The sequence below is a fragment of the Camelus bactrianus genome, chromosome 19 (assembly GCF_048773025.1).
Source record: "Camelus bactrianus isolate YW-2024 breed Bactrian camel chromosome 19, ASM4877302v1, whole genome shotgun sequence".
Taxonomy (NCBI): domain Eukaryota; kingdom Metazoa; phylum Chordata; class Mammalia; order Artiodactyla; family Camelidae; genus Camelus; species Camelus bactrianus.
In genome coordinates, this window is record NC_133557.1 from 48,989,726 (window position 1) to 49,003,792 (window position 14,067).

The following is a 14,067-nucleotide window of genomic DNA, read 5'->3' on the forward strand; positions in this document are numbered from 1 at the left end:
CATCTTGTCTCTTTCTAGATCACTTTGCATGTCTCCTCTACCTTGGAGGCACACAGAGACCTGTGTGATATGCAAGAGTGATCTCTTCACCTCGTTGCCTCACCTGCCTCCCACACCCTGTGCTTGCTTCTAGACTATTTGCAGTTCCTGGAAGGGACCTGGCTCTCTTTGGCCTCCCTCCTTTGCATGTGCAGCTCCCCAGGGAGAAATGGCCTTAACATTATACCTTCACCTGTTCACTTCTAGGGCATCTCAGAACTCACCACAGTGGTTCCCTCCTCTGGGAGAGCCTTGGCTACAGTTCTGGCTCTCTGCCCCGAGCACCTTCTGCTGAATGTTATCCAAGCCCTCTTAACACGCCTCCTCAGCCATCATTTCCTGATGACTCCTGTGCACCTAGGAGCTCCCGGAATCAGGGACTGTGTCTTTTTTCTCTTTATTCTCAGAGCATAGTAGAGACTCAGGTATAATGGTGGAGGGAACAGTGGTTATTCTGGAATTTCTCTAGAGTTGGGGCCTAAGGGTAACAGTCTGGTTGGAAGAAGGGCTTAGGGGATTTACCCTGAAGCCACATTTTCAATTAACATTTCATGTTGTTTTTGTCTACTATTTGAAGTTACGAGTCTTAAAACTGAATGACGATTTCTAAAAATTACTTTACCGAAGATTGAGGAAAATGGCAGTTTTCCATATTTAAGAATATTATTTTAATTTTGTGTGACTGGGGTGGTGGAAAATAGAAATGCAAGGGCTACTAAACCATTCTCATCCCCTTCCCCACCCTCAGGTCCTTCAGACAGAAAAGACAGAGGGATGTGAGGGGAAGACTTGGAGGGTGGACCGTGCACTGCTCTTAAATTATGACAGTTACTTGTGCTTTTTTTAACTTTCTTTTTTAATGGAGGTACTGCGGCTTGAACCCAGGACCTTGTACATGCTAAACACGTGCTCTACTACTGAGCTATACACAACCCTCCCCCAGATATTTCTGTTTTTATTGGGCATAATGTGCTGGTAGCAGGTCCTTTAGCATCAGACACAGTCACCTGCCTCTGACCATCACGTTAATACCTTTCCCCTGAGCTAGAGAGCTAGATAGTCTGTTTTCCCAAGTTCAATAATTTATCTACATTTTCTTTTTTTCTTAAAAAAAAGACATTAACTCATGTTTCTCTTTAGTATTGCCTATAAATAAAATATGATTTTATTAACCATTTACCAAAGTGTTAAGGGTAATAAATGTTAAGTACAGATTTCTGAAGCATCAGTCATCACTGAAGATCCACATTCCGCTGTTCTCTCTCTCTGTTAGTCACCTTACTTCTGGAGTTCTGGAAGCGGCGCCAGGCAGAACAGGAGTGCAAATGGGACACGGTTGAGCAGGAAGGACAAGTCTGGCCAGAATAGGAGGTGCAGTGTCCCCACGTGGAGATAGATGACATTACCCAGGAAAAGCGGGCGCTGTTTAGATGCAGTTTAGTATGTTTACTTCTGGACTTGTCAGCCTTGGCTGCATGTTGGAATCACCAGGGGACCTTAAAAAATGTTGGTGCCTGGATACCATCACTGCAAACTCTGATGGTACTTAGTGGCCTGGGGTGCTTTCTGGCATAGGGAAGTTTTTAAAGCTCCTCTGGTTATTCTAATGTGCAGCCAAGGTGAAGGAGCACTGCCTGGAATGGTGGACACAGAAGAGAAGTGTGGCCCTTCCTTCGTAATAACAGTAAAAAGGGGGAAAAGGAAAAGACTCGTATAAGTGTATAAGAAAAGAGGCATTGATTTGTATCCTTTCATAACACCAATAAAAAAATGCAAAATATAAATTAGCCACCATGACATAGATGTAGAAGGGAAGACACATTGGTTTTTATAGTTGACTCCCATTTTTTCACATGTGCCTTCATTATTGCGGCCTCCTTTTCATCGTAGACTAGGTGCCCCTTTGTCTTGAACTAAGTCCCGGTCACTGCTCCCCCTTCCGTTTGGGATGTGTACAAACAGCATTGCTCTCATCCTAAAGTCAGAGAAAGGGTAGAAGAAGCAGGGAAACCTTTGCTGAGGTGCCATCAGTGTTTGAGCTAGGCATTTTATATAATTGGAAATGTAAATTTATTGCTGCCACTCCTGCTGCAAAATTAAAAAAATAAAACTACATATCATTGTATCAACATTCCAGAGCTATGAAAAGATGATTTTTGAGTCATCTGTATTATTGTTTCTTTCCATCAGCTGAGATAATTTAGAGCTGATGGTACTTGCAGTCAGCAGCAGCAGGAGAGTAGGTTGTGAGAATGAATAACTCTTGGAAAGAAAATGCTTTTATTAGGAGCATCTGAAAATGTCTCCAACTATAGATTTAATAAATTGAATCACAGATCTACAGAATGTTGGCACTGAAAAGGTCTGGAGGGAGCAGGTCAAACTCCTCTTTTTATAAATGGAAGAAAATGAGGTTCAGCTACTCATAGAAAGTGACATTTGTCTTTTACAATGTAATAAGCTTCTAATACTCCCCATTATTAATAGTTCCCATTGTTTACAACTGAAGATGGGGGTCAAAGCATATGTTGGTGAAAGACTGTACATTCAGAGATGAAAGCTGAAACAGACAAATTTAGATGTTCATAATGTTTTTGAGTCCTAAAAACAAAAACGTATCATATTGGCAGCATACAAAAAATACTGAAGAGAAGATTTTTGGTCATTTAAACTGCCAATTTTAAATTTAAAATTGCCAACAAATAAGTTTAAATTTTCATTGGAACATGCTTGTTGAAAAATTGAACATGAAGACTCATTTCACTTTATCGTTCTTCCTTATGTAAAAAATTGTTTAATTATTTTTTTTTTAGCTTTTTAATTCAAGCATTTTATTTTAATTGTGAATGCATCCTCAATTCTTTAGAGAGGCCAGCGTTGTGGTAGTGAGACCTTGGGAATGAAGTTGCCTAAATTCATATTTACACACAGCAGCTTGCTTCCTGAGTGATCTTGGACAACTTACCTTCTCTGTGCCATAGTTACATATAAAATAAAAATAAGAGTTTTGCTTCCTCATGACTGTGGTAAGGACGGGTCGAATTAATGTAAAGAATCTACTTGGAAGACTTCCTGGCACAGAGGGAGGGCCATGTACTTAGTTACAGCTATTATTATACTATATCTGCTTTTATAATCTAGGAAAATCTTGAGTCTTACTGATTTCATCTCTAAAAAAGAAATCTAAATATAAACTCTAAAATGGAAACCCTAAAACTTCATAGTTGTAGCTAATTAACACATAAAACTCAACCAAGAAACACACAGTGGAGGCCAGTTAGCTGCACACACCTGTGAAACTTCCTGTCCTGCACGGACTCTAAGCTGTCACTACCGTCACTTCTGAAATCTAAGGCAAGCTCACGAATAGAGTTTTACAGCTTGGCCTCGTCAGGTACCCAGACCCCTAAACTCAGACAATGGCAGGGAAACAGTTTGTTGTTCACATGTGCATTTTCAAAAAATACTATTAAAATGAACACTGTACGTATTTTGTTGTGTGTTTGACATCGTTAACAGAAAAGAAAACAAAGAAAAGGAAAAGAAACCCATGCAGTTACAAATAAGGAGGCTATGTCTGAAAATTATTATTTTTTTAAATTATGTTTAGGATTTAGTGACCAGTTAGGAGAAAAGTCATTTCATTGGTGTAATCCCTTGATTGACTAAGCTTGTTTTTTTAATTAGGAAGAAGAGCGTGTTCCTTTACCACCTGGGGAAAGTGTATGCATATAACCTTTTGTGCAAGGGCTCTTTTTCTGGGTAAGATCCTGCCACAGACTTTTTAAAATTTAATGTGAAATGCTGAGAAAACTGAAAGTCAAGCTGGGAACTATGTAGTCTCATAGAAAAAGCTTTTTCCAGAGGACGTCTGAGCCAAAGCAGAGCGCCACTCTGGAGGTTCCAGAGTCTCTTCATAAAGCTCACAGTGCTTTCCCCAATTCTTTTCACCTCGTTTGTTCAAATCAGCTCAGTGGCTTAGGATTCTCCAGGATCTGTTTAAGAGACCAGTTGGAGGCATTAAGAATTCTAAAATTTTCCAAGTGTAACAACCAAGGTAAAATGTCTAAGAATAGCCTAACAAAAGGATAGTAGGAACTATCAAATAAATAAAAATAAAAACTACTGAAAGATATAAAAGATGCTTTAATCACATGATTCTAGATCTAAAGATCATTTCTCCAAAATATCAGAAGTCATAAAATTGATTTGGGGTTTATTGTGAATAAAATCACATTAGTAATGTAATAATTAATAAGATAATGAGAGTTTCACTAGTTCAAGAAGAGCCAGATTAGAAAATAGGACAGGAAGTCCAGATATGGGCTCTGATATCGATAATAAATTAATATAAGAGATGGACGGCATGACAAATCAGGGAGATAAATAAAGGTTATTCAGTAAATGGAACACTTGTTAGCTACTTGGGGGGAAAAGAAAAGATTGAAATCATACAGTGAACAATATATTGTGATAAATTCCAGAAACATTTAAAAAAGTAACACAATTAGAAAAAAACTAGAAATAAATATGGATGAATATAAAACCTCTAGATGAGCAGTAAGTTTCAGAGGAAAATATATAAAGATTTCCATGCATCAGAAGCATCCTAATTTTAACCAAAACACCAGAGGATGTTGTTTGCTTACAAATCCAACAAGGGGCTAATTCCTTCAATATATGGAGAGTTCAGATCACTTCAAAGGTAACATCAAAAAATCTCAGGAGTGTAGAAGGCAGACAAGATGAACACACATTCACTGAGGAAAAAAGAGATGTCACACTGCAATGGTATTTCAATCAGTGCACATCAGAATGAAATAGTTTTCCACCTCTCAACTGACACAGATCTTTTTATGAGGATGAAGTGCCAGTGAACACCAAACCCATGACTAGGTTACCGGATATTCTTTGTGAAGTATGGTTGATTTACAATGCTGTGTTTATTTCTGCTGTACTCCTCCAGCCTTCTTAGAAAGCAGTCTGACAGCTCATATCAAGAGTCAAAAATATCTATAAGCTTTAATCCACTAATTCAGCTTTGAAAAACTTTTAATCAGGAAGTATTTCAAAATGGCAGGGAAAAGTCAGTATGGATGCAAGTCACAGACATACTTTTATATGTATATATACATATAAAATCTCAGCCAAATATTCTTCCAACCCTTCACATAGTAGAATATTATGCAGCCATGAAAAATGTGTCCATGAAAATATTGTATGACATGTCAAACTGTTATGCTTATGATAGGCTTGAGAACAAAATTAATATATAAAATGATTTGTAATATACAGACAATGCAGATTTCTGAAGGAATTTTGTCTATAGGTAGAAGCATTTTTCTTATTTCATTTTTTATTCATTTTCAGAGTTGGAGTCTTTTGATTTTAGGTGACAAAATCAGTCTTCAATGTGCTTAAAAGACAACCAAAAAATGGAGATGGAAGGGATTTATTGGTTCCTGTAAATGAAAACCTCAGGTCTGAGGTCTGGCTTCAGTCAAGGAGAGATACTGTAGCCCAGATGATGTCAAGGGCTGCTTTTGTCCTGTCTTCATTCTGTGTCCAAGGATGTCTCAGCATGCTGCTTCTAGGCACTCAGCATCCCAGATCGTCCATCCAAACCAAGAGAGGTCTCTTTTGGCAGCTTCCTCTCTTGATAGAGGAAGCTTATCATTCATATGGGCACCAGCACGTATCTCCTCACATAATAGTGGCTCTTCCTGGGTTATTTGCAAATTCTCAACTCATGTGCGAGGCCAATAGAATGAGGGGTATTATTTGTCTTAAACCAACTGAGATCTACCTCTGCTGCTTCAGAAAGAGTGGGTCAATCGAGCTTAAAACACAGGACTAAAAAAAGAAGGGAAGTTATTTATCCTAAAGCAAAATCTGGGTCCTCTTCTAAGACTGGGGACAGATCCAGGACAGCAGTTCTGTCCACTACTGAGCACTTTCAAATTTTCTTTAATGAGCAAATATTAAAGTTATGATCAGAAAAGATGATAAGTAAGAAGAAACTTGAGGAAGGAGAATGGAAAGCTTTCCTGTTTCTTAAGAAATATTGAACCCATTAATTGCTTGGAAGAAAAATGAAAATGTGTCAAGTTTGTAAAAGTTCTGAAATGAATTAGAATTGATTTCACAGACCATGTAGGAGACAGTGCTCTACAGTTAGTGTGTCTTTGGGCTGTTTGAGTATTTCAGTTCTTTCACTTAATAGTTGCTTCATTTGGGGCAAATTGCATCATCTCCATGTGACTCTATTTCCTCATCTGTAAAAGAGATATAATATTCCCTTCCCCACAGGGTGATTGTGAGGATTTAGAAAAATAGATCTGTGCTGAAGCAATAGTAAGCATTTAAAGAATCTTATCTATTATGATTACTTAATATGTAATTAAAAAAATTATTATGCACACTTTTTAAAAATGCATACTATTTAAATGGCCTATATGTGTTGTACAAGAGTGGAAAGCTTAATATACCTTCTATAATACATTTTTCTCAGCCTTAACTAATTTTCACATTTAATCACACACACACCAAAATGTTATTCCTTTCACAAGCATGAAGCCTTAACTGTGAAGAAAAGGATGATGAAAGAGTGTAGAGGAGGAAATACAATGCTTTCTCTACAAACTGATGGCTTAAAAACTAAGAAAAACACCTTTTTAAGACTTTGGTCACCATATTCATAGCTAATACTTAGGTAGAGTTTTTCACATGCCTGTGGTTAATGTTCTAATTGTTTTCACAATTAGAAAAATCATCGACTCATTACAATAGTCCTATAAATTGCTATTATTATCCCCCTATGATATGGGTGAGGAGATGGAAGCCCCCAGAGGTTAAGAAACTTGCACAAGGCCCCACAGCTAGCATCGGAGCTGGGATCCAGATGCAGGAGTGTGGCTCCAGGAGGGGCTTGTAAACAGTCCCTCTGCTCTCCCCTGCAGGTGCAAGCCAGCCTCCCGCTGTTACTGTAAATAACATGATGTGGTACACTTAGTCTTGAAATTCACATTCTTTGTAGCTTTCTCTCTGGGGCAGCCATCAGGAGCGGCCAGGGACACTGAGTACATGCTTCTGGACGATGACCAAGAAGGCAGATGGAAGGAAAACAGTTTAAAAATGGGATCTTTAATGTGCATTCTTCAGTGGCCAGAAAAAAACCTGCCTAATGAGGAACTGAAGCCCTACCAGCCACGTGCAAATTATGCTTCAGACACCCCCGTTGCCCTTGGGTCCACACAGTCAGAACTACAATGGATCAGGGACATGTATCTTGTGCAAATGCAGGGACTATGAATACCTGCCATTTTAAGATCTCAAGGAGTATGAAAAGCATGAGAAGCTTTCATCAGCAGAGACCTGCTGTCACTTCCACTATTTCCCTCAGGGCATGTCCACAGCTTCGCTGGTCCTATTCAGAATGAAGACGACAGCTAGCACCTGCTGACCCCTGAATCAGTGATAGGTTCTCCCTTGAAAGGAAGCATATCCCCTTCATGGGTTACAACTAGTTCATAACCTAAGTAATTCTATAGATGTAGAAGGGATATTTTCATTGGTTCTGCTATCACAGACTTGTCTCCAAAAGAACATGCCACCAGTTACTCCATTTTCACCCATTCAAAGATACAATTAACAGGCTTCCTTCTTTAGTGCAGTTTTAGGTTTACAGAAAAATTCACAGAAAGTGGAGTTCCCATATATTCCCTATGCCCTGTACACAGCTGCTCCTGCTGTCAGCATGTTACATTAGTGGTTGCACTCATTCTTTTTGACATCCTTCATTCCTCCTCCCCTAAAGTTTAACATGCCTGATATTCACGTCTCTTGTGGCATTTACGTGCGATTTACATCACTTCTCGCGTTTATCTGAGGTTTACAGCACATGCATATTTTCTGTTAAAGCGTGGGTTGGGGGCAAGTTTTCTGTGTAAAAATACGATCATTAGTGAGTCTCATGCTGCTGGGTATTTGGGTTGTCAGGTCCTGTTGGCCATTGCTTCAGTTATTGGGATCAATGTCTACGGACTTTCAGTGTTCATTGTATTTTCTGCAAAACTTCCCAAGAACGTGAATGGAAGAGACCCAATCCAGAAGTACCTGACTGTGCAGGTGGGCCACGCCCATCACTGCTTCCCTCATCAGCGTTATCATCATCGTGACCCTGAACGCCATATATGAGAAAGTGACAATCATGATGACTGACTCTGGTAAGCTCCTCCTGCAGCTGAGGTCACTTCTACACCAGTTTTAGAACCAGGTCAAAACAGAGACTGTATTTTTAGGCACTTCAATTCCAGTACATTACAGTCTTAGAATACTTCAATTGTAAACGTATTTTCTCTAGCCTATGTGAGAAGTGAATTAGCTCCAGCTTTGCATTAGTAAAAGGGACAAAGGAAGCATTAGAATGTCCAAGCTCTGTGTAAACAGGTCAGTGCTTAATAATAATTTCAATTACATTAGATCATGTACCCTATTGTGGGAAGTTAATAGTCCCTTTGTTGCAAATAATTGGAAGAGTGTCGTGGTTCCAGTGGCAGATTTGCTTGTGCGTTACGGAGAGGACAGGTAATCACAGTTTTATGTGTCTTACCCCTATTCTGTTCCTGTTAGTGTAGCTCCATTCTCATCAGCTGTGGCTTCTATAATAAATGTTTCTTCTCTCTGGCTTGTATCCCAGCCAGCGGCTTAGCGGCCCAAGTTAAGTGCTTCCCACACGCTGCAGGTGGCTGGGTGGTTCTCCCAGTGGTCTGCTCAGTGGTCATCTTCTGAAAACACCAAGACCAATTCAAATTCTGAACTAGGAGGATGACCCGTTTTATGTTCCCCAAATGCTTCTAACAAGTTGCTCCGTGTTTTGTTTGTTTTCTTCAATAATCCTACCTTACTGCCGTTCAGGGAGACAAGAGAATATCATTTTGCAGGATGTTTAAAGGTAGCTTTCTGTCAACTTACACCTGACAGAGGACAGTTCTTGCCCATTGGATACTGTTGTGCTTATAAATTTTAAGGAACGGCTGTTTTTTTTTTTTTTTTTTTTTTTTTTTTGCCTTGTGGGATATTGCGTTCATAGTGGGAGAAACTCTTACAACAGTGTGTACACTTGGAATTAACATAGTAGCTATGTTAAGGAATTCAAAACGGCTGAAATGAAAACAGTGTGAATTGTGTATATATATATATACATATTTACCTTGTTAACTCATGTGTCCTTGGCTTTGATTAGGGTCTCAAATCCGTTCACAGTTTTACAGACTTAACTTTTCTTTATTCTAGCTGCAGAGCTCCCAAAGACCAGACTGACTATGAGAACAACCTAGCCATGGAGGCGTTCTTGTTCCAGATTGTCGACTACTACTCCTCGTGTTTCTACATCACATTCTTTAAGGGCAGATTTGTGACTTATCCAGGAGATCTGGTGTATTGGTTGTGAAAATACAGAGATGAAGAGGTGTGAATACAGCTTTGTGTTCTGACAGTCTAACCTGTTTCTTGATTTCCCTTAGTTGCCCAATGAAGAGTGTCTTTACTCTCTGTTCCTTAGACTTTTTAGGCATAAAATAATGACTTTATTTCATGTTAGAGCTATCTAAAATTTAAATGAGATTTTCTTTCTAATATTCCAGTGTGACCCAGGTGGCTGTCTCCTTGAACTGATGACACAGCTGACAATAATCATCGGAGGACAGTCCATCGGGAAAAACATACAAGAGGTGTTACTTCCGTGAGTACTCAGTCATGTGATCTTGGGGTGAGAACGGCCCACCCATCCATGTCATTTTCCTGCGTGCCCATCTCTAAAACAGGGGAGACTCTCTGCTTACTAAAGCTCTCCAGATAAGATGATCCAGCCAACAGTGTAAACGTACCTGCTGTTTAATAATTATGCTTAAATACCTTCCTTTTTATGTTTAACTTAAATCCTCAAGTGCTATAGTTTCTCCTTATTAGCCCATCACTGGGGACTGACTGATCAGAGCACTTTGAGAGATGGCCATTTTTGGGGCCGTGAACTAAGTTTTCCCGCAACTCCCCACAACTTTCTCCTCCTTTTATACATGCATTTAAAAATCCATAACAGGAATTTGTTGAGTGCCTAGTATGTGCTAGTCACTGTAATAAATGTTGTACATATAGGTGTGTGTGTGTGTGTGTGTACACAATTTAATCACCCAAACTATCCTTATTCTTATCTTCCTTTTGCAAATGAAGATCCTGTGGCTTAAAGAGGGTAAATGATTTGCCTAAGCTCTCATTGCCAATAAGAGGACACAGATGTAAGACCCTATCTCTCGGAATCCATGTTCTTCTAAGAACAGAGACTCTCTTGGGGTCCTAAGGCACAGGGTTACATAATGTTTTTAAAGAGACACTTGTCTAAAATAATAATTACAGAGGTTTTGACTTACTGTTCTCTTCCTAAAAATGAGAAAAGCAGATGTTAGCAAAGGTCACACTGTCCCTTTGATTTTCACATAAGCCCAATCCCACATCAAAGTGGACAGTCCAGTGTTATCTGCAATTTCTGAACATTTCAAGGAGCTTACTGTATTCGCTTTCTGTTGCTGTTGTAACAAGTATCCCCAAACGTCATGGTAGTAGGAAGAAAAAAGAAAAAGTCTCCACTAAACAACACAAATTTAACCTTGTAGGGTTCTTTAACGCAGAAGCCTGCTGAAGTGAAAGTATTGGCAGAGCTGTTTCTGAAGACCTCAGGGGAACCTGTATCTTTGACTTTTCTGGCTTCCAGAGGCTACCTGCATCTCGTGGCCTGTGACATCTTTTCTCTCTCTCAAGGTCAGCATGGTTGTTTGTCTCTGACTCTGATTCTGTGGTCACATCTCCTCTCCTCTCTCCCCGCTTCTGCCTCCCTCTTCCTCCTTTAACGACCCTGGTGATTACACTGGGCCCACCTCTATAATCCAGCTCGTCTCTCTTAGAGTCTCTTAAACGCATCTGAAAAATAGGCCCCCTTTGCCAGGGAAACTGACCTCTTCATATATTCTGGGGATTAGGACATAGACATCTTGGGGGGGATCATTTTTCTGCCTACCACACTAACATTTTTAAGATAATTTCTGGCTTTGAGTTTCTGTTCTCATGAAACTGTTGATCTCTCTTCTGTCTTGCGTTCCACACCAGCATTCTACTCCTGGCCAACCTAAAAGCAGAGCTCACCCCTCTCTGTGCTGTCCCCCAAAACCACTTACACAAGCAGGCCTTACTGTTGTTTGGAGCATGGAGGAGAAACTCAAGCAACTTGAATTTTGAAATAAAAAACCTCCATCATTTTAAAATTTTCCATGACACTATAAAAAAATTTATTTTTTTAACTTCATTTTTTAACTTCTAAACCATTTTAAACTTTGCTACTTTTATTAAACTTTACATTTTTTCTTATAATCCTTCATTGCAGACTCCAGAAACCTGCTATTCTTCCCACCACACCCAAGTTCCCTTTCATTGTTTCTCCTCCCTTCCCTAACCTTCCTTCTCTCTCCCTTATTACCAAGTTTCTGTCCATTCTCCTAATAGGGCAGTTAAATTATTTTTTCTTTCTTTCTTTCTGTTTTTGCCGAGTGAACACTTTTGGGTGTCAGTGTGTCCTTCCACATTTCTTCACAAGGGCTTCATCTTTCAGATTCAGTATGGATTACTGGGGTCTGTCTCTAAACAAAGGCATTTCCCTTGTCCCCAAGCTCACCACGCCCCTCAAAAAATAAAGATTCTGATCTTCGCTGTGAAATGAATCTTTTTTTTTTTCCCTACTGTGTAATAGACAACACTTACACTGAGCTCACAGTCAGATTTTTCCAGAGGAGTAAAAGTAGCTCATGTGCAAATAATACTACTTTTCTCTGTGAAAAGAAATAGATCAGATAGAGGAAATACTTAACGCAGATTACTCAAAAGCATTTCCTGAAGGAAATAGGTTAATTATGTAACACTAAATTTTGTTGAATCTGGTTATCAGTGAGCTACTTTTACCAACCAAGGAGAAGGATATATTTCCTAAATTGGTACTGAGCAATTCATGTGAAATGAAACTTGCTCACATGAACTAGTTTAAAGTAAAGGATGCATTATAGTATCTGTGGTCTGTTTATACCTTCGCTTAAGTAAGCACATTGCTGTAGGTTCCAGTGAGCTGAACTTTGCCTGCATGTATTTCTACTATGGGCTAAAATATTTAGGGAATATGTTTTGAATTACATTTCCCTTGTTTGAAAACCAGGAATGCTGACTGGTAGCCAAGTTCGAGGGTGGCTTGTGTTTTCCTCACTGCCTCTTCTCTTTGTATAAGGTGCCAGTATCCTTCTTAATTTTTCATATAAATTCCTAACATACCAAAGATCTATCAATTACTCTTGCTGCACCAAAACTATACCCATCCTCAAAAATAAATAGGAAGGGAAAAGAAAACTTATCAAAGTTAGCGACTATTTTCATGCTATTTAAATATGTGTAAAGGAACATAATGAAATGAATTTCACCATAACTCACCTGCCTCCAACCCCCCAATTCCATGTGGGGTTCTTGAGTAGGATTCTGGGTGCAAATGAAGAAGGACAGTGATGCCGTGATCCAGGCTCCCTCTGGGGTCCCCCAGCACTTGGATCGGCACCTGGTATAAAGAAGGTCTCAGTCCGAGCCAGCTGAGTGAATGAGCGACTCACAGGCATCGAATGTGTAACATCAGTGAATTAACAGCATTCTTTGTAGGACTCAGAGAATAAGCTGAGAGCCCTGTGGCTTTCCCAGCCTCACATACTATTTTGATATTGGGGTCATTTCTGGGAATCTTATTCTGTACTTGACAAAAGGCTACTACAATTCCAGGGTTAAGCAACTTGCCCTAGGGAAATTTTATGATAAAATATTAAGAAAAATAGTTAAATGGCCAAAATGACATGGCATTGTCCTTTGGTGTTTAGATAATGTATGGCTGTAATTTTCTTACTTTATATGTTTTCTACATTTTCCACCGTGAGTATGCACTACTATATAATAAGAAAAAGCAAATGTTTAAAAGAGAAAATCTCTCTTCTCCAGATATGATTTGGTTAGAGGATGAGTCAGATACATATAATAAGAGAATCTTAAATACATGTGTCCATAATTCACTCTTTAAGTTCAGGAACAGGAAACTCAGGAATGAAGTAGATTAAGAGAGTCAAAGATACTTGTATTCAAGATTAGCAAGTGGGAGTGTCCTCAACAGAAATGGTGATAATCTACAATGCAGGGATTAAATGTGATAATGAGGGTACAAAGACAACATGAAGTAGAAAATGCCACGTGGCAAGCACTGAGTAAAGGGCAGTTTACTGTGATTATGCCAATATGTGTGGTCAATGCCCAAGCAAATGACTGTGTAACCCCTGCTAGAGGGAGAAAGCTTCCAGCCTTGGCTGGAAAGGGGGGCGGATCCAGTGTCTGTATTTTTTAAAATGTCTACAGGTGCTTCTTATGTGCAAATTGATATCCCTGCACGAGAACCATAACCCAACAGAAAACCCAAAAGACCGAGGACAATGATGGGTTGCCGACAGCCCAAGCTTTTCTGCCACAGATGAGTGGTTCCTCTCAGGAAGACTGAGCAAGAGGCTCAGAGTCTTAGCTAAGGACAAGCCAGTCGGGACTTCTAATACGACCTAATGCCATCGACGGGGGAGGGCAGTTCAGCACAAGAAGGGAGCTCCAGGTGGGTTAACATGGAAGTTTCATCCTGGATTCAAACCGTGATGGATTTGGGCCCCGGAGGATAAAACCCTGCTTCCCTGGGGCATGGACCGGATTCCACAAGAGGCTGAGACAGGAAGTATGAGGCAGAGAAAAATTCCCCCAGGAGACTCCCGAGTCTGGGTGCCAGGAAGGGTGGTGGATGAGCGCGGTCCCAGCGCCACCCGCACCGCAGGGCTCCGAGGGGCTGTGGAGCTGTGCGCTCCCGGCCGGACCTCAGACCTGACTGCAGCGCTCCGGGCTGCGGCCTGGGGAGCGGCTTCAGCA